This window comes from Thermobia domestica, chromosome 9, assembly GCF_964235325.1.
Source record: "Thermobia domestica chromosome 9, izTheDome1.hap1.1, whole genome shotgun sequence".
NCBI lineage: Eukaryota > Metazoa > Arthropoda > Insecta > Zygentoma > Lepismatidae > Thermobia > Thermobia domestica.
The window spans coordinates 127,018,302-127,041,297 of NC_137462.1; the positions used below are offsets into that span (position 1 = coordinate 127,018,302).

Genomic DNA, 22,996 nt, shown 5'->3' on the forward strand with positions numbered 1-22,996 from the left:
GTAAGTGTAAATGTAACTCTGTTTGTGGTTATTGTTCAAATGCCTGAATGGTTGAACACTGAACTGTGACTGATGATTTTAATTTTATAATGAAATTTTGTAATGTTCGTCCGGTTGTTGTGTCTTATAGCTAGTGGAAACATTGAATATGATACTGCTCACTCGTCATGAAGAGTTGCATTATATGAAAGAAGGTATTAAAAAAAAGATGGAAGACCCACATGTTTATCACATAAAGGATGCCAAGGAATTCAGAACGTGAGTGAATTATGTACAGCTGCACTGACAGCCAAATCCGAAAAAAAGTACATCAAAAGTGCCGAAGGAGGTATGTGAATTCCAGTCAAATCAAGAAGGATACGCAATCAAGAATACCGTCCGATGAAGAGACATCTGCAAGTATTCTGCGTTCAAATTCGCCTGCATTTCATTTTGCTCTTAACTGTTTGTTTTGTGGTGAGCCTGAGAGATATGACGGTAAGTGGAAAGACCACTGTCTAATTCCACTAAAAGCTAATTAAATACTTTTCCAGAAACGATATTGAAATATGTGAAGAATTCAATGATGATTGGGCCATGACTATGAAAAGTTGTATTGAATATGCCAGAGATTTGTTTGCGAAAGACGCAGTGTACCACACTACTTGTAGTGTAAATTTAGAAAACGAAAGGAGATTCCAGGAAAGATGAGGAAGCGGATGTCATCAGGTGGATACGAACCGAAAAAAAAAGGAAAGCCCATGTAGACTGAAAGAGAGGATGCTTTCTTGTGAGTAGTTGAGTATTTGGAGATGAACGATAATGAGCAAGTTACGATATGTGATTTAATAAAGGTTATGGATATTTCTGTTTCGTGTGTTACTTGTAAGTCATATGATAGTGTGTTCACCATTTGCTGTTTAGAGTCGGTAAGATGATTCCGAAATCAATAAAAGTTATTTTGGAGATGCTTTGGACAGTGGATCTACTTTGCTAAACTCAAAATGGTTAATGTGGACTATAGAGTTGCGTACTTGACGCTATTGATGTTCAATATGATGCATCAGTGTCAGGAATCATGGAATCGGATCTATTGTGCTCATCTTGCTTAGTTCATAAAAATTAAACTCTTAGCTTGTGGTTGGCATGGTTTGCGGATTTTATGTAATTACAAAACTTCTTTAGTACGTTCATATTTAGCATAATCAATATTTATTTTCAAAAAAAGGCAAGCAGGCAGCCAGACTGTTAGTGAACGTTTGGAGCCGCGGTGGCTCAGTGATAGAGCGTTCACGTCTGATGCATTGGGTTCTTGGTTCAATTCCAGCTCGCGCCAAGTGAGCTTTCTGGTGGAAAAACATAGTGCGCGTGGGGTTTTCTCGGGGTTCTCCCGTTTCCTCCTACTTTCTTCATTCCACCATTTCATTCATTTCTCAACATCACCGTCTCCTTTAGCCTAGCCAGCATAAGCGTGGGACGTAAAACTTAAAGGTTTCATTTCATTTTCATTTCAGATAGTGAACGTAGCGGAGCGGCGATTGCTATTAGGACTTCGTGTTACTCAGAGACTGAGATGAATTTGTGTTATAAAGTAGATTGTTTTGTGCTTGCGTACTGTACGTTAATGTTTCTGAATAATTTACGAAAAACGAAAAAAAGAAAGGTTGAGAATATCATCTTAAGTCACCTTGACCTTTAATGGTTCCAGGCATAAAATTGCCTCCTAAGTAAAAAGTAAAAAAAAAATGTATTCCAGAAATTTCCATATGTACACTAGAATTACTCTGTTACACAAAATGTAACAGCATGTAAATTTCACATGAACTGTTTTATATGCGTGTTTATATGGTTTGTGAACTAATAATACTTCCTCCCCTAATGAACAATCATCTATTTTTCTTGGTAAAAGAAAAACACCTCAATTAAATGCAGATTTGTTGTAATTTCCACTCATTACCAAGGACTTTGTAACGGTACTCTCATATTTTTTTAATGGATATCTATATTTTTTTTATTTACAAGGAAGATTTTTTTAGCAGATTTTTATTTCAGTGTCTTTGCTCTTAGTTAAGTACATACAGTATATTGTCTGGGGCACGTGTAGCCTTGAAAAAACTGTCTGCAAATAATAATAATAATAATATTAGTAATAAGTTACCATTTAAAACGGCTTTTCTTTTTATTATTATATAGCTTAAATTTTATCTTATGAACTACATAAAAAGTGTAGACTTTTCGATCTTTTTGTAAGAGAAAGGAGTCTATAAAACTTAGTGTATTATAATCATAAATGTTTCTTGTCAAAAGTATGTAAAAATAAAGATGAAATACGTGCATCTGTTATTATGATACTTCGTATAGTTATAGGGTATTTAGTGTAACAATTGGTTAATGTACTCTATTTTTTTAATAAGTAAAAAAGTTTTGCTATTCCTTGTACTTATTTTTTTTTTTAACTCAAAGGTTAAATATTACGTCACATTATAGCAGTGAAAGTTAAAACTGTTGTTTAGTTTATCTTTTATAGCTAGTTCTAGTATTCATAGTAGTATATAGTTGTAGTATCTATAAATTATGGATGCGTTAAAATATTAAATAATACTTTTGATAAAGTGGATAGTTTCAAATATCTAGGATCAATATTAACAGAGGAAAATTATATTCACGGAGAAATTAAATGTCGACTAAAAGCAGGGAATTCGTATTACTATTCGGTTCAAAATCTCTTGTCGTCGCGAATTTTGTCGAGGAATTTGAAGCTTAAAATATACAAAACGATAATCATGCCTGTTGTTTTGTATGATTGCGAAACATGGTCACTTACTCTGAGGGAAGAACATAAACTGAAAGTATTTGAGAACAAGATCCTTTATAAATATTCGGACCCAAGAGGAACGGGAATGGGGAATGGCGGAAACTTCATAACGAGGAACTACATAATTTATATGGTTTACCCAACATTGTTAGGGTCGTCAAGTCTAGTAGGCTTAGGTGGGCAGGTCATGTAGCTAGAATGGAAGAAAGTAGAAACACTTTCAAAGTCTTGACTGGAAGACCAATCGGAAAACGACCATTAGGAAGACCTAGGCGCAGATGGGAAGACAATATTAAGATGGATCTCGCAGAAATGGGAATACAAAGTAGAAACTGGATCCAATTGGCTAAGGATAGAAGTCAGTGGAGAGCTTTTGTGAACGCGGCATTGAACTTCCGGGTTCCATAGGTCATAGAGTTGGTAGTTAGTTAGTTAGTTCCAGTATTTATTTTTATCTATTGGCACGGGTAAAAGTGGATTTGAAAAGGTAGGGGAACGCATGACATCAATTCGTTCCCCGTACCTATATTTACCCATTGTATTTTGAGTAGGAGATTGGGGGACGCCATAGATATTTTTTTGAAAGTGGGAGGACGACGTTCCCCCGCGTTCAATCTCACTTCTACCCTGTTTATTGGAACACAATATAACTATTACGTTGGTATAAAAGAAGAAAACATGATACAAAAGACTTTTGGACATAATTTGAAAGAAAGCTGATTAGTATAGTCTGTATTCTATATAGCATTAACTATCTTTCTTTTTTTTTAAATAGAATTTTGATGTTTCAAAAAATATTAATATTTTATTCCCTGTAGTTGAAACGAAAGTAAAACCTTGTATTAACTGTTATTACCAGGCGAATTCTAGAGGTGAGTAATAGAGTTTAATAAAAACTACTGGAGTAAAGTAATGTTCAAGATTGCATGTTTGCTCAAATGAGCATGATGACCACAATATAGTTAAACATCTTCATTTAAATTAAAAAAAAAAAAAAAAGTGTTATGAAGATATGGCAGTACTATTGGTGAAAATTGTTAAAGTTTATACAATAGAATGCATATATGATATAGAAAAGTCTTTAAAACCAACCAACTTTATAGAAACTATTCAGAATACAACGATATTTGTATTTCAACCTTTATTTGTATTTGTGAGCAGAATATACTTCTAAATGATGCACAAGCTATTCAACAAAAGGAAGAAATATATGAAAAAAAGGATATGTAGATCAAGGATCTTATAAAATAGAGGATCTGCCTATACGTATCTTCATCCTATTAAATTAATGAACCCAAAAAATAACCGACCATCGGCAAGTCTGATTGACTACTCTCTTTTTCGCCATCGTCTGATTGGCTACTTTCGTCTCCGCCATGATTGTTGGCTCAAAACATTGTGATCTTGTTGGACTGAGTGGGCAGAGTAGGGGTGGTGAAACTGTGACGTATGGCTTCAAGTTTTTGTTGTAAGGGCAGATCTTCTATTTTATAAGATCCTTGATGTAGATGTAATTTCTTTGTAGTTGATATACGTTGCTGTTTTGGTATAATAGAGATTCGTTGTCATAGCAACGAAAAATAAATAAGATATAATTCCGGATCCATCTTATGGAAACTACATGCCCAATTTAAGGAGTGAAGTTATTTTATTTATGATGTGCCATAATAAAAGGTAATATTTAAAATGCAATGTGTAAAATGTTTTATGATGGTTTTCATAGCCTTGCTTGTATGAAACTAAAGACTGAGGACCTTTGAGTAACGACGTTCTATATATATATATATATATATATATATATATATATATATATATTGGTGGTTCATCGCATTACTTTATTTTGAATAAGTGTCGTTATATAAATTTGGTGGTTTCCGCCAAGGATTACGTCTTAAGAGGTGAAATCTTTACAAGCTTTAATTGCAACGAATGCAATGATACCAACCCGTGGAGAAAATCCCACTTTGAGGGATTTTCTGAGATTAATTTCTCCAAAAGGGATGAAGGAAATTTTCGTAGAAATTGACAGCATATCTCGGATTTTTCATACATTTACTTCATCGACGACAATGAACTTCTTTATTAGCGGGAAGTAAATTAATAAGTCTTTAACAAACATGAAATCAATGCTAATTGTCAAATTTTGTTACCCTAAAATGCATTATAGCATGGAAATATATTCTATAGTGACCTGAGGATTTCAAAAAATGAAGCACCTGTATTAAAAAAAAAAAAAAAAATACTAAACGGAAATAACTATCTAGCAAAATGTTGCAGACGAAATTACTGGAGAATGAAGCTTGTCTTATCTAGTTTCGTTATGTTTCATCGAAGATTACGATACAAATGCATGATGCAAATACTATCAATTTCTAACAACAAAGATCACTTCTTTTTGTTAACATTTTCAATTCTCGTCTGTTAATTACTCATTCATAAACTATTTGATTAAGATAGAACGTCTAAATTCACTGATATATTAAAGAAACTGAGTGACATACGTACAGCAGCTTCATTTTCCATATTTTATAAATTTTGAAAAAAAAAAATAGAGCATGGGAAATTCAAGAGCAAAATGAGAATTTTTGTTTTTCGAGATGGGATTTTATAACGTTTCAGATTGGCATCACTGAGCGAATGTAGTTAGTAGTACCCATTGAGAGTACATGAACGTTTAAGAAAATGAATACGTGATTCTATACCGATAGTATTTTCTGGTTCCTTTCTCTCTTTTCTTTTTAATGTTTCTACTTTTTAACGTTAATTTATATTTTTTAAAACTAGTTTATAAGTAAAAAAGAAAATAATCCATTATAACAAATCGATATTCATTTACTGGTGGCAAGGGGTGGCAGTCCGGACCCCCCCTTCGGAACCAGAAATGTAAAAAATTAAGGAAGGATGAAACAATAAGAAACGAGAAAAAGAAGAATCAGCGTTAAAAATATAAAGTTGCAGCAAGCGTATGGTTACTCTTTCTTATGAGGAGCTTTGTGTAGAGGAAACTGTGTGTGTGGGGGGGGGGGAACAAGTTGAAAATGAATATTATTGTAACGGAGCATTCCAAATTCCATCTAGCTCCATGCTAATTCTATGGACAACAAATGATCGAGAAACCGGTTCGATCAGCGGAATATTATATCTTTTTCAATACTTTTTTTTATATTCTTTTACTCGAGATTCTTTATTCTTTTACTCGAGAGATAGTTCGTTATTGAAATACTTACTAGCATATCCTCATTTTATTGTCTAACAAACCAATATACGTGTTGACACTAAAATAGTTTAGATAGATCGAGCTCCTGGTGTGTAACTAGATTATTTCATGTTATCCCCCCTCCAGCATTACGAAATCCTAGCTAAACGAACCAATATATGTTTACAGTAAAATAGTTCAGAATGATCGAGCCCCTGGCTGATAACCGCAATATACTCGTTACGGACCCCCCTCCCCTATCACGAAATCCTGGCTACGTGCCTGCTGGTGGCTATCTTTTAAAAGTTGCTTTTCTGAGCACATTAAGATGCGTTCGTATTTAGAACTGATATTTTCTTATGTATAGAAATTTTCTGTAGATATCAATTTCTGGCAAAGTAAAATATACAAAAACTATTCGGAAGAATTTAAATATGACTCTAGATAAATATAGTACTGCAGTTAACACTATTCTGACCTTCGGGAAGGGCACAATGGTATAGTAGTGTCTGATGGTAAGGATCTTGGTTCAAAACTAGCCTAAGTGGTCATCAACCTGTCTGAATTTTCTCGTGTGTTCTGTCTTTGGCTGCCGGCATTGTTCCGTCAAACATAATCATTTATTTGTATTTATCATCCGTTTACTTTGGATTATACGGTATAATCATGGGACGTTTAACTTAACTTTTCATTTCATTTTAATATTCTGATTTATCCTATAGAATATTGTCTTACTTAGGATAAGTAATCAAAGTCAAAATTATTCGTTAAAACATTTTCTTATTTTGATGAGAGTTTTTCGTCATTAAATCATTCAGATGGAATTTAAATCCATCCGCCTGCTAATAGCGGTTTTTTTTTTTTTTTTTTTTTTGTTATTTGCAAATGCTGATTAAATAGATACAATCCTGAATATTAGGATTAAACATCAGAACCTTTCATCTTGGATAGGAAATATCAGAGTAACGTTTGCTTGTTTTATTAGTTTTCTTTTTTTAACTTGGACATGATGGTTTTAACGAATGCAAAACATTATCACAAAATGAAGTTCGAAAATTGATATTGAATTTTCAGTGTTATGTAAGCCTCGCAGATTCTGAGTTTTATTATAGGCAACATATTCTTCTGATATTACAAGTGTTGTAATTTTCTTTTGTATTGCGCTTGCAGTCTTTTTTCCTTTCATTCTGTTAGAAAATGCTGTACGTATATATATATATATATATATATATATATATATATATATATATATATATATATATATATATATATATATATATATATATATATATATATAGTGTAGGTTTCTTTGTAATAGTTTATCATTTATGGATCACCTGTCTTTGCAATCTTTCATTCAAGTTTCGTTTTGTTTCCATTCGTCTTTTTACATCTACAAATCATACCTTAAAAATTATTACTTTCAGACTTAACGTTCTTATATTTTTCTTGCAATAATTTGGTTCAGCATATTATTTCTCTCGTGCCTAACCAATGATGTAAAAAAAATGAAATGTTGGATGCTTTTTTACTTATGGACTTCCAGAGCCATAATATTATACTTTTATAATTAACATCCTTGAAATAAAACGATTAGTTATGCATAAAAATAAAAAAAATTCTGCAATGTTATTGGTGTAAAATGAAAAACAAATGCCCAAAAGTGAGACAGATCGATAGCTCTGATTGAGCTGAACACAATGATATGGGGTGAGCGTAAATTATAATGCGTCATTTTCGAGAAAGTCAAGAAAAAACACTTTTTCTTGTATACCCAAAAGTTGATGTAGTATTATAACAGCGCCATCTATGAAGATGGAAGTAATACTGAAGAATAGCTTCATCAATCTTTCTATTATCACCTAGCAAACGAATGTGTATACCATGGTTAACAGTGGCGGATCTAGCCCGGGGCAGGGAGGTCTAGGACCTCTAGTTTTATGAGTGACAAAAATAATTTAAGCTATTATTTGTATATTTTTGAAAGTTTGTAGTAAACTTATGATATACCTATCCCATAGTCTGAGTTCTTGCTGTCCCCCTCCCCAGTGTTTACCTTCTAGATCCGCCACTGATGGTTAATGAGACATAACTCAAAATTTTGTTCAACTCTTATACTTTATTTTTGTTTACCTGTAATATTGTGTGAAGATATACCGTAAGACATCAGGGGTAACTTTGCGCATCAGGGGTAACTTTGCACAGAATATGAAAAGAGTTTCACAGTCCTCCGTCGGTAAAAAAACATGCACTGTAAAGAGAAAGTGCCACCCCAAGATAGAACATCTAATTGTATTTTGGCTATAATGTTGGCGGTTAACATCACTTCTAATTACCCGTAGGGTTTGTTGTTGTAGAGATATGGGAAACAGTCACTGTAAAGCGTGACAAAATTTGAAAGATACCACCTACAAGAATTTCCGTCAAAGTTAAGCCAGTTTCGTAGAATACTACTGTGTATAATGGGACTTTCAAGCAATAGTTGAAACTGAAATGTGAAACATTTTAAAGTCATAAAAAAGTAAAGCTGGGAGAAGGCGGTTTCAGCCTCTAATCATGGTTACTGTGCATCGGTCCAAAATAACCCCTTAGATAGGAAATTATTACTACTGGCACCTCCTGCCTTCTAAATTTAGGTAAATTTCCTCTTTAGGTAGATGCCGGAATGAATTTCTTGTCGGAAAATAAATTATGAACAATGAGGGATCCAGAAGAGTAGTTTGAGAGGAGCTTCACTTACAAAAGCTTTTTTTTTTTTTTTTTTTTTTTTTTTAGAAATCACTACTCTTTTTTTTGGGGGGGGGGGAGCTTTCAGCTTATACTCATAGGAATGATTAACATTAGATTTTAAAAAAATCATGTAATTTGGGTGGGTTTCAGCCTGAAAGTCCCAAACTCCGTAAATCTTCCACTGATTACGGTTGGGATGATATTGTTGGACATAAGGAATAACCAAGGCAAATTAGTTCACGGGGACATTTTTTCTGTTCCTGAGTTGGTATTTTTCTGGGGCATAGAATGTGGCTTCTGTGCCGGTAGCAGAAAATATATAATTTTCTTTACAAATCGATAATTCGAAGTAAGTACTGATACCGGTACCATCATTCTAATATCAATATTTGTAGACGTCGTCCCCCCACTTCCGGAAAATATATACGGCGTCCTCCCACTTTCTAAAAAAAATTACAAAGAAAGAGATGTCAAGCGTCCCCCTACCTTTTCAGATCCACTTTTACCCCTGGTTATAGGGAAAGAAAGTCTGCATAAGGAAATTAATTACAACGGGGTTAGTTTAGTGATCTTTGGAACACCCAAAAACCTTATCGTGAAGAGTACAAAATTCTTACATCGCGACGTTCAAAAATACACATGGAACTCACCAGATGGGAGAACACACAATCAAATTGATCATGTTTTAGTAGATAGAAGAAGATAGTCTAGCATAATTGATGTTCGCTGTTCAGAGGACCCGACTGTGACCCTGATCACTATCTGGTAGCAGGGATAACAAGGGAAAGAGATTATCGTTGAATAAAGAGAATATTCAACATCTGAAAACCGAGATGTTTAGTTTAAAGAAATTAGAGGAAAACCAGGCGAGAGGGGAATAGTAGATTGAAGTGTAATAAATTCTCGATTTTAGAAGGTTTTGAGAGTTCTAATGTTGTGGATACTTGGGTTCAAATTAGGGTTAGCATTAAAATTTCAGCAAGTGAAAAATTGAGGCACGCGGAAATACGTAGGAACAAATCCAGGAATGCAACAAACTAACGGAGAAGGAAAAATAGGCGAAACTACGTTGCTTACAAAATCCGAACGACATAACTACACTAAATTTCGTTGACATCAGACGGGAAACTTCCAAAATGTTTAGCAGAGAAACGCGCTTTTATTAAAAGCTTAAATTAATTAACTTGAAGATAATAGTAAAAAAAAAAAAAAAAATCGAGACATGTTCAAGGGCATCAACGAATTTAAGAAAGGATATCAACCTCGCGCGTATGTATTAAAGAGAGACGACGGAAGAATTCTGATTGATACAGATAGCGTCTTGAATAGATGGAAAGATTTCTTTGACGATTTGCTTAACACGCAGCTAAAAACTAATGTTTGTGGGGAAAGGCAAATGCACAGCAGAAGCATAAATTTCAGAACCTAGCCAAATAGAAGTAGACATTGCAATAAAGAAATTAAAGAAACAAATCTCCGGGTGTAGACGAAATTCTGGTTGAGTTAATTTTAGCTAAAAGGGAAAATTGTGGAGCAAGATACACAAACTCATTCTTCTTATCTGGAACAAGGAGGAATTACCACAAGAGTGGAAAAAATTATTCATTGTTCCAATTCACAAGAAAGGCGACAAAGCGGATTGTAATAATTTTCGATCCATTTCTCTTGTGTCAACATCCTACAAAATCTCAAATATTTTATTAGCAAGATTAATCCCATACGCGAATGAAATTATTGGAGATTATCAGTGTGGATTTAGACGAAATCAATCAACTATGGATCAGATATTTACCATTCGTCAAATACTCGAAAAAAATGGGAATACAATACCCCGGCACATAAATTATTTATTGATTTTAGAAAGGCTTACGATTCTATTAGGAGATAAATATTAAACAACATTCCTGCAGAATTTGGAATACCGAAAAAAGCTGGTTAGATTAATTAAGATGTGTTTAAACGAATCCCAAAGTAAAGTCCGAGTAGAAAATTCTTGTCCACGAGCTTCCTCGTCGAGAATGACCTGAAAAAAGGAGATGTGTTTTCGACATTATTATTCAATTTTATTCTGGAGTACGCTATAAGGAAAATCAAAGATAGCAACCAGGGCCTAGAGCTGAATGGCGTTCACCAGGTTATGGCGTATGCTGATTATGTAAAACTGGCAGAAGAAGATAGGAGAACAATAGAAGGAAATGCAGAGGCATTATTAAATGCTTGCAGGTTTAGAAGTAAATGCAGAAAAACTAAATATATGGAAGTTCACTGGGATTATAAGACTGCAAATTATTTATGCGTCAAAGTATCAAATAATTTTTTCGATAAAGTGGATACTTTAAAAATCTAGGATCAATATTAACAGACCAAAATCATATCCACGAGGAAATTAAATGTTCACTGAAAGCATGGAATTCGTGTTATTATTCAGTTCAAAATCTTTTGTCGTCGCGAATTCTGTCGAGGAATTTGAAGATCAAATATATAGAACGATAATCATGCCTATCGTTCTGTATGGTTGAGAAACATGTTCGCTTACTTTAAGGGAAGAACCCAAACTGAAAGTATTTAAGAATATAATCCTGAGATGAATATTCAGACCCAAGGAACGGCAATCGGGAATGGCGGAAACTTCATAACGAGGAACTGCATAATTTAAATCCTTTACCAAACATTGTTAGGATAATCAAGTCTAGGAGGCTCAGGTGGGCAGGTCGTGTACACAGAGAAAAATCCTTTCTCCGGACAGCGGTATATTGTACAAATATACGGTATCCTCTTGCTTACTACAGAAATCAGTACGGAGCATACGTTATCCGTATGCTACATAGGCACTGCCCTTAGATGTTAAATCATGCCGTTGCAGGATGTCTGACATCTAACAGTTTTCCGTATATCACATGCATATACTTATGTTACATTCCTCAGCTATATGTTATATACGTCCATTTGTATGTGAGATCGTTACCGCCTATATTGTTTCATACGGAAAGTACGTATAGATGGAACACTTATACGAAAAGTATTATAAAACATGCTTTTTCAGTTATACGTCTGCTGTACGTTGTCCAAAAACTTCAGGAAATACTCATGTAACCTACCTTTTTAAGTACGCCACCTACAATTCTTTTTCTCAGTGTAGCGAGAATGAAAGAAAGCAGGAGCGCTTTCAAAGTTTTGACTGGAAATCCAATCGATAAACGTGCATTAGGAAGACGTAGATGCAGATGAAAGGACAATATTGAGATGAATCTCGCAAAAATAGGAATACAAAGTAGAAACTGCATTCAGTTGGGTAAAGACAGAAGTCATTGGAGAGGTTTTATGAACGCGGCATTGAACCTCCGGGTTCTATAGGCCATAGAGTTAGTTCTTTTATGGTAAAAAATATTTTGTGAGTACAGTATAACGGAAATTCGGAAGGTTTATGTTTTGTCTGCATGTAGATAGATAAAACAGAACGCAACTGATATGTATGCGCAGAAAACATATCCTGGCGATACAAGTAGTTGATGGAGAAATGATCCCAATAAAACCCTTCAAATTGGAAGCATTTCTTATAATGGAATAAAAAAAATCACTAGTAGTGATTAGCCTTTCAAGAAGACGAAATTCGTTGGGTTAAGTTCTGTCCCTTTTAGCCCCTACGGTACTCTACGATTTCGAATATGTTATTATTCCTCTTGTTTACCTTCATTTTTAATATTCCCGCGCAAACAGAAGCTTGCCTGTGTCTCTTTACTCCTCTCATTTTCATTCTCATCATCGTGATTAATCTGATTGTTTAGAAAAGCGTGATTAACTGAGCAAACTCATCATCATCACAACGCTGAACACGTTTTACAGACTTCGAACGTTTCCGATTTTGAAAACATTCCTGCGTCACTATAAGTCATTACTCGACACCTTGTATATGACATCATCATTAACAAATCGTATATCATAACTTTCTTTAAGCAATAAGTAAAAACTCGTTGTGAATCTTACTGAAACGTTAGGGTTGCGAGCGAAGCGAGCAAGAAAAATTTTAACAAATTCATTTCTTTGCAAACCGACAATATTGATTTAATAGGGCGCTAATTTTTTAGGGGGCGGCACGTCGCACAGTGGTCCGAATAGCGAAAAAGGTGGACAAAAAAGGAAGGAGTTCTTGAAATGTTTTGAAATTGTGTATATGATGGTTTGTAAGGTTGGTGATTACGAATTTGATATCAAAAATGAAAAATTCAAAATGGCGGATCCAAAATGGCGGTCCAAAAGGTGACAGATTCATGGTATGGATCTGAAATTGGGTACAGAGGGTTTTGCACTGTCACAGATTACGAAGTTTGATAATAAAGTTGTAAACTCCAAAATGGCGGATACAATATGGCGTAAAATGTAAGAAAATGCATGTTACCGAGCTGAAATTGGTATGAGGGAAGTACGAATTTCAGATTAGGAGTAAAATTAAATATAGAGTGTCAAATATAGCGGAGCAAAAGAAGTAGTTGTTGATATGCTAATGAGCACTCATCTGGTTACAAGCCTAACTCCTCTTCAGACGAAGTATTTGCAGATTCGTCATCTTGTGTGGTTATTTTCAGTAGCACAATCACATTCTGAGGCAGTTTTTGGGTTTTCTTCTTTGGGAGTCCTACCAAGGTGGAAATTATTAGATCCGAACTCAACATCAGCCTTTGAAACAGATCCAAATTACTGGCTACTCTTGATGTTTTTCGAGTATTGTGTTATCTGTATTTCCGCACATCCTTGTGTCTAGATTCAAGGGCCTCCTCTGAAAGCTTCCCAATCGGTAAAAGAGCTGCCTGCACAATTACTGACCCGTGAATAAGAACTTTGTGCACGGTGGGTGGCATGTAGTAACAGGGGTATAATCGCACAAATAACTGAGCAGTTTCGATGCAGTACGTGTCGAATTTTGCAACATCTATGTCATGTCCACATGAAATTGTTGTCAAGATATTTCCGAAACGCGTGATTAACTGCTGATCCACTCCTGTTAACTCCGACGCTATTTGAGGATCTGCAGAGAACCTGCGGGCGGTATTACCGTCATTGGTAGTTCCATAAACAGGTTTGGGAATATCCACACTGAGGCCTAGTATACATCTGAACCTCTCTTGGATAATTTGTTTCCTGCTTTCGAACATTTGACGAGTTCCATCTTTCGTACTCGCTTTCCACTTTTGAAAATATAATCTATAGGAGATATGAAGGATACACTCAGAAAATGAAATATGTGCATGGAGGATGGAAAGTCCGAACTCCAAATGGGATAGATCTTGTGGCACATGTGTCATTTTCTTAAGATCATTCATTTGTAAAATTTTCGCGCCACAGATGTAACATTCCAGGCTTGATGTATTGGTGATAGCATTGCATATTTTGCAATCAACCATTGATAGTATAAGGGAGTAGTGTACAGTCATGGTATTGTTTCTTAATGGCTGTAGGTTTTCTATCTGTTTGTTCATATAGTCTTTCTTCGTGGGCAACAGTAGTGGTTTCGTGAATCCAATGGAGATGAATCGGTCTGCAGAAACGTCTCGATGACGGTCTTTCATTTCTCCACACGCAATCTCCTGTTTCATTATCAACCAATCGCAAGGGAACGATCACTGTCATAAATAAACTTGCGTCACTCATGCCACTTTCAGTCCATGTCTGTTTATATTGTGAGTGACCAGAACTCCAGTCAAAACCCTACTTGAAATGCAATATATACGTTTTGTCGCTTAATGATGGCTCATTGTCCGACAAAAGTTTCAATATTCTGTTTGCAGTATGGTCTAGTAACTCTTGAACTTTCACCTCACATTCATTTTCACTAACACTTATATTTTCCGGATATGTTGACCTTTTTGCTTGCAGAATAGCGTAGTAGCTGGGATATAGCGTGTGACCATGTTTAATTACCATGGTTCGAATTGCCTGATATTGGTGTTTACTTAAATTCGCAGAGACAATCATCGATAGCGCTTCGTCGTCTGATAGCTTCGTTGCTTCTTGCCGTTCCTTTATCCAAGTGTCACGAATTCTTTTGCCAATGGTCGGTGTTGTTGTGGTTACTTCTTGCAACAATTTTGCGGCGTGTTCATCCCCGTCAGATCGCAACTTCATCACCGTAGCATATGCAACTCCAGACGCGATATATGTATATCCATTGTTTACTTCCCCACACTACACAATGCTGAAACACACACTGCAAACACTCGATGACTTTGTGATAACTACCGTACACACGGCTCTGTCGTTTCCAACTAACTCCGCGTGCTTGCACTGTCAAACAAACGCTATTGCTTACGTGCTTATCTTCTGCTCGTCTCGCCACCTCAAGCGGACACATTCAATATCATAATTCCAAGGTCATATTTCCTGTAGTAGACGGAAGTAGACAATGAAACTTATACAGCTTATTGACAACTATCGACTGTTATCATTGTTGAAATTTCGTGGTATACATGTGTATCCATTTTTTTAAAACTCTACAAGAAGTCCGTAGTACTCCAATACATACGAGTACTAATATATGTATTTATTATAACTACTACGATGCAATTCACATTGCTCATTCTAATTGTGTCACGTACATAATACTATACCAAGTGCATAATAATTACAATATAGGCCCTCATTCTTATAGCTGCCCGGAAAACAATTTCCCAAACTCAAGTCACACATTTGCCAATTTCCAGCAACGAAGCTTCTGCCATTTTGGGACGTCTATAATTACCGGTACTAAGAGATAATTCAGTCAATAATCATGTTATTCTCATGAACTGACTCTCGATGATGACCGTTACACCTCTTTAGCGTCTGTAACTTCCATTTCGTAACATGACTTTTGTCCACCTTTTTCGCTATTCGGACCACTGTGCGTCGTTTACTCTTTTCCGACACCTTTTCTTTCTTCTTGCTCGTTCGGCGCCCCTTTGATATCAGCGCCTGGGGCGATCACCCTGCTCTCCCCCCTTTGCTATGGCTCTGGTCGTAGGTCTAGTTTTCATTGATTCACGCCATCTCTGCTAGGTTAATTCTAAATAGAGTTTAATATTAAGTAGTTTTACATTTTTAATTTGTTTATTACCATACTATAGATGTAGATGATTATGTATCAAAACCATTTCCGTCCTCCCCTCCCGAAATGACACCCCTGTATGCTTAAACTTGAGATCAATTTATTTTCTTGGTTTATTCGTTGTGTTCTAATAATAAAAATACGCATTGTATAGTACATACTATATCGTAATGTATGTTATTTGAATTTGCTTTTTAAACAACCTTTCTGTAATTCTGTCATTTTGGTAACCCTGCATAACTTTGTCTGATACCACGCGTACTCTCAGGAGAACGCGTGCACTACTTAGGTAACCACGCTAGCCATTATGCTAGTACAAATTGCAACAACAGTTACAAACAATATTACCGGCACTGTGGCACTAGACAGTTTCAAATCACGCTATTGTGCAATTATGTAGTCACATAACGTCGACTGTTATTGCATGACCTTGCACTTCATAACCCCAGTCACAACAGGATGCCGCGTAAATAATCAAGCAATACTCATGTATTCAAATAATTAAAAGCTAATAAATGACGCAAATAAACGGAACTTAACTGTAACATTCTCCGCCCTGACATGTGACCTTCACGGAAAGCTGGACAAGACGGTTCATTAAATTTTAACCCTTCAACTTTTTGTTTTCCCCAGAACTTCAATTGTTTTCGACCTTCCACGCCTATAGACAAGAATTCCATAGAATAGTCAATGTTGTTTACAGTCATTTTTTTCTTTTTTTTGTAGTACTTGTAGTTGTTTGACGTACTTATATATACCGTTATATACGAGAATCTGATTTACCCAGTACAACACAGTAATTCACACGTGCTTTTTTTTTTTTTTTTTTTTTTTGCTTTAAAAAATAATTTCTTGGAAGAATTTGCGTGTAACTAGCGGAAGCAAAGAGGGATAATTTGCTTCAAAATAATCTAAATAGGCATCACATAATTACACCACAAACAGGATGTTTATTTGCATAAATTTATATAACGAGGGAAATATTTTATGATATTTAGTTTTGATTGAAAAATAAATGTTTCCAAAGCCGTTATAAATTATTTTTTATATTTTTTGGACGCTTATAATTCAAGAATTGATAAATAAAAAGCTAATATAATAAACTATGTAAACGACAATAAAGAGGATCTTGTCTAAAAGTTTCAGTTTTGTCCGAAAGATATCACTCACTAGAGCATTTTTGCATGATATATATCTTCTAGCATTCTACAATTATGTACCTTTGTTTCAATAATAGAATAAATGGTACATGAATAGCCACTGTTAAAGTCCTTATTGCCCATGAAGATAGTAACGAAATGAATAACTCTTGCCATAGCTATCTATTGCCAAAAAAAGAAATCAAAAATTCACTTTCGTTCCAGAGGCGGTGACTTCAACTTTCGCCTATTAAAGATTCGCCTAATAGCCTCAGGCAATGAAATTTACTGATGTTAACTCAAGAGAAAGTGTAGGTGAATCTTGAATTCAAGATTCCGCTTTCAAGATTTGTCTAATGCGAAATTATGTTGTCAGTACTGACAAGAAATGACACAAAATGTTCTACTATAGATATATCACATTGAGTTGACACCTAGTCTTCCGTTCTGAGCGCTGCTGTAGACTGAAGGAATTCCACTCCCTTTCGCTAATTCTGTCCCGTTTAGGAACAGCTGAACCCTTATTGGCTCAACGCGTGGGTGTGTCGAGGGCGAGCTTTAGTTCGCAGTTTTGCCACAGCTCAAGACATTTTGGCAGCACTATAGTTTCTAAATTTAACGAAATATATATTTAAAAAGTACATATTAAAATACAGTAAGCACAATTAAAGTATATGACTAGATAGTAAATGTTTGGTAGCGAGATATGACAATGTTACATGAAGTTCAAAATGTATTACGGAAAATATAAAATGAAGTAACATAAATTATACTGTACGAGAGTTTGCATAAATCATAAAATAATTACTAGAAGATCTACGGATCTAATTCCTAGAAGTTCCTTCTTTCTTTTTTTCTTTTTAGTTTTTCAGTGTAAAAGGTACCTTTCCTATTCTGAAAGAAGCAGAGCTTATTATATGGAACTTAAATTACTAAAATATAAACACTCTGCTTAAAACTCATTGTTTCAACGACTTTTATTTCATCTGAAGCAGCAGTGGATCAGATCCAACCCAACCGTATCGTTTATGTCCCAACAGTGCACCGTGTCAGGGATGGGTTATTTTTTGTGTCTTTTATGTAATATAAATTATTTCCATCGTTTATAAAAAACTGAATTTTGGTTAATGGGCTATTTTGGTAAATAAGTTTACAGAAACTATCATATAATGCCTCTTCATTCTCAAATGTGTCATATTTTGTATATATTAATTGTAATGATGGCATGTTGACATATTTTCTTTATTTTTTTTTACTTATATAAATAATTTATGTATAAATATCAAGGAAATCCGAAAAACGATTGAAAGAAACACAAGTACAAGATTAAGCGATGCAAACCTACTTTATCATATGTAACTTTATATCTACCTGACCTACAAAGATGAATTTATATATCAAACAAAGGAAATTTTATTTACAGAATATTTTGTTATAACTTCCAAGACCGTAGATTTGAACCTAAGGTAAGAAATCAAGGAAAACATGATTGGTCTATAGATGATGGTGGCCAAATTGGACATGGTAATCACATTGGATGAAGTTCAAGAGAGATATTCGGAGACTTTACTATATTTGATGAAAGTAAACTATCCTGCAAGTTTCATTAAGCTACTAAGTTATGCTGGATTTGTCCCCTACATACTGGACTTACGAATAAGAGCGCGAAAATCGTTTCAAGAAGAAATGTTAACTATTAATGAAGTGCAGGACTACCAATGTATGCGAGCTAAACCAAGTTCTTTAAGAAATTCAACTTTCGCCTAATCAGAAAATCAACTATGTGTCATCACTTTGAATGACGTTTGCATAGATGGAAGGTATTAGGCGAATCTTGAATAGGCGAAACTTGAAGCCCCGCCAGAGGCGGATCTAGAACGTAAAATCTGGGGGGGAGCAGTAAGAACCCAGGCTATGATATGTATACCAGGTTTACTATAAACTTTCAAAAATATTTAAATAATAGCTTAAATTATTTTTGTCACTCAAAAAACTGGAGGGCCTAGGCTCCGCGGCCCCAGCCTAGATCCGCCACTGTTTCGTTCAACAGATATCGTGTGGAGTAAAAGACGTATGTATGTACGGACGAATGGACCGATGTAGTAACGTCACAATGCTATAAGGCTCACTGTCGTGAACCTAATATTGTCCTCATAAACACACCTTTTATTAAGAATATCTTTCAGAAATAATGGCGCAAAACTTCTCTACAAAGATGGGTCATAAGTCTTGCAATATTTCTACAATTCAAACAGCAGGTGCATGTACACACCATGATCGACTGTAATTATAAGGTCAAACTACGAGTTCGAACTCGAGCATTACGTTGCGTTAGCAGTCCAGAATATTTGTCATGGGAAAGAGGAAGATGCAGTGAAACACAATACAACAACTAATTGGTTCCTGAAATTTCGTGCAGGTTGCAAAAATGTTAAAGACCAGGCATGGTCCGGCCGTCCGAGGGCAACAAACTCTGAGGACATACGACACGCCATTGAGGAAAACACGTTCACCAACGTACAATGATTGTCAAATCAACTCGGAATGTACCAGATCACTGTACCTTTATGACCCCCCCCCCCAAAAAAAAAAATATCAGGAGTTGCCGTATTGTGACACATGAATTGATCCCAGCTCGGGCCCAGAGGAGAAGGGATGTGTGATGGCAACTGATGACAAAATCTACGTAATGGGTTTTCTTTTCTTTTTTTTTTAAATGGTGTCACATGCGACGATAGATGGGTACTTTCTCCGAACTCCGAATGTGCAAAAACAGTGCTTTAGTAAGGGCCAACTAATAGAATCGGTTGTCAAACTGACTGTTTAGAACATAAAATATAGCTCGGGTTGTGATGGAACAACGCCTCGAATTCGTTCCTAACGATCTTACCATCAACACCGAATTTTATTCCGAACAGTTGGAGTGGATGTATGCTGCTGCTCTCTGCTCAAAAACGAAATAAAAATGCAGGGACTTAATGGCATCAATCTGAAGCCATACCCGGCATATAGTTCTGACCTTCTCCATCATACTACTACTTGTTTCAGTTCATCGTACAATTCCAGAAATTATTATAGTTCACCAGTTTAGCAGGAGGAGGTAAGAGCAGTGACTGACTTCTTTGCCTTTCTTTGACGAGGAATAGAGAATTGGCAGAAAGTTGGCTGCAGATTGTATTGTAATATCAGTTATTTGTTAGAATGTATGAATGAATTGAATATAGGCGAAACTAAAGTTATCACCCTCTTCCGTATGGAAGGTTAGTATATATGTAAACGTTACTCGTAGAGAGCTGTATGAACATACACATCCCATCAGAAGATAACAAAAGATAAATGAGTACAACGAATTGTTCGTTTCATACGTATTTTAACTCGAATTACAACATTACAAACCATTACAAGTACAATTAACAATAAAGGCCCAGAAATACATACCAGTGGCATCTAGGGTCCTTCGAAATAGTCTTCTAAAGATTACAATACATACTGTCAACGATGTTGGAGAATCTAAATACCTATGGCCTCACCAGGATCGGACACAGGATTTTCTGAGGGGGTGCACCATAAGTACCAAAATAGCCAATCTCATTGAAACTCTTCGAAGTGACATGTGGCAATATTCTTTACACTTCACAACGCTGATACATAGAACGGGGGGAGGGTATTTTAAAGAGAGTTGCAAGTAATATGGAGGAAAAATCGTTCTTTTCTCTTCCTGGCTTCTGTTTCTTCCGTACTGGGCAAATGTTATATTGCTTTGCTTGGTGAATCCCTTTCTTTTAACCTTCAGAAAATCGACTTCAATTATTGCTTTTGCAAAATTCCTCTTTCTTTTAAGCACCAAACGGAAACATAAGGCAAAAAGTTTCGGAAAGTGTTGCTATTTTTTACTGCTATCTTCTCAATTTAGATAGTGTATATTTACAACGAAGGGGGCTGCACCGGTGCACCCCTAAATTCGGCCCTGGGCCTCACTATGAGCGAATCTTCTGATTTCATGGCACCATATTCACGTGTTTCACACAATAGCTCCTTCAGTTTTGGTATGAGGTCGGAATCTTAAAGTGACAAGTCTGATGAATATGGTGGATACTTGAGTACTTCCCATCTCTATCGCGCGAGATTCTGCACACTCGCTGTCGTATGGGCTATCGCGTTGTCATGATGGATTAATGCATCGTGTAGACGCTCAGGGCGTTTCACCCAAAATAGATCGACGTAGGTGTCATTGCAAGAAAGTGTGTAAGTAGTATAATGCGTTCACAGTTTGGCCACGTGGGATGAAATGGCACAAAATGGTCATACGTTACAATGACCATTAACTTGACTAAGGAGGAATTGGGATTAAATTTCTGCCTGTGTGGGGAGCTTAGGTGATGGCATTACGCTAACTGGCTCTTCAGTTCTAGTTCATAGCCCCTGTTCCTGTAGTGTAATGATTTTGCTAACCAATGAATTCTTTGAAGAGACAATTTCAAAGGCCTTTCTAGCACGGATGTCTAAGCTTTATGCATAATTCTAATTACACTTGTAATATTGTAATTCGAGGTAAAACATGCATGATAGTGATTCGTTGATACTCATTTTCCTTGTGTAGGCCTATCTCCTGATGAGACGTGTATGTTTTTACAACTCCCTACATGTAACGTTTATATATGTACTAAACTTTCTTTATATATTTCAGAATTTCTTGCTTCGTTCCCATTTTCGTGAAGAAAAAAAAAGAAGTGGCAATGACTTTAAGCGGCAACCTTCGTAAATAGCCTACCTATTTTGTGAAATAATTAGTAATATCAAATTCATTAGGTTAAAAAGGATGGGATGAATGAGGTATTTGATCTCTGAGGTACATTTCGAATAGTGTCAAAGTGCAAGATGTCGAAATTTTCACTAATTTTATTTGTAACTCCACTGATTCCTGAGTAGTCTTTCATTGCTAGACATCGTCATTGCCAGTGAATATGCAATTTATAAGGATCATTAATAATGGCTGTTTGTGAAAGAGATCATATTGGTACAAATACTATAATGTTATCAGTACAAGTTAACAGAGTCATTTCCAACACACCATTGTATGACGTAGGACATCGGTTTTAGAATCTGAGAAAAGCAGAAAGACAATAAGGAAAGAAGGGGTCGGTATGACGTAGGAGAGGCAGTGTTGGCAGTGAAACCACAGTTATGGATCTACAACGAGTAGTATGGCTGCAAAAAACAACTGATTACGTTATTGATGTTGTTTTCTGTCATCATTGTCTTTTATCAACTCACGTTATCTGCCAGCTGCTACTGAGCAGGCAAGAAGCAAACTATTACGTCACACAACAGACAGTTGGAAATGGCTGAGTTAAAGGAGGAAAACTTCCATAATGTTCTCAGTATTGTACACAAGGATTAGGTAAAATCGTAATTTTTACTAATACAGGATTCCCATTTATTTGTCAAGCATAAATTCCCTATGTTTTTTAGTTCACAATTTTCAAATTTCCAGATCTATATTTAATGTAAAAAGCAACTAATTTTTTCCCGATAAGGAGGTCTTCATCCACTATATATATATATATATATATATATATATATATATATATATATATATATATATATATATATATATATATATATATAGTGTGTATGTGTATGAGTGTGTGTTTGTATATGTGTAGCTACAGAAATTTTGCAAGCAAACTAACTTATTTTATAAAATATTCCCTACCAAATGACTGACTAAGGTAAAAAGGGAAATAGGTTTTGAGAAGTTAAAGTCCATTCTTAAAATTTCCTGACCTTTTTAGATTTTATCAGTTTTTCATGAAATTTTTCATGATTTTTTTGCGAGATGAATTTCCTGACACTTCTAAATTTTGCAGATAGAAACCCTGTAATACGACCTCCGTCATGATCCATCACTGAAAGGGTAACGTAGACTCTTTAATGTTGATCGAAGACGCATCCCCTCTCCTGCAATACATTTATTAGCATTGAAGTTGGACGGGAAGATCATTAACTATCACTTTACAAAGATTAAATCAATATATTCATAGTTATAACTGATTTAA

General features: G+C 35.4%; 1 long non-coding RNA gene across 1 annotated transcript in view; it reads left to right on the forward strand.

Annotated features, from left to right (window-relative positions):
* Positions 1–22,996, forward strand: part of LOC145695004 (uncharacterized) — a 261,336-nt gene that overhangs the window by 7,737 nt on the left and 230,603 nt on the right. The gene's annotated exons all lie outside the window — the stretch shown is intronic.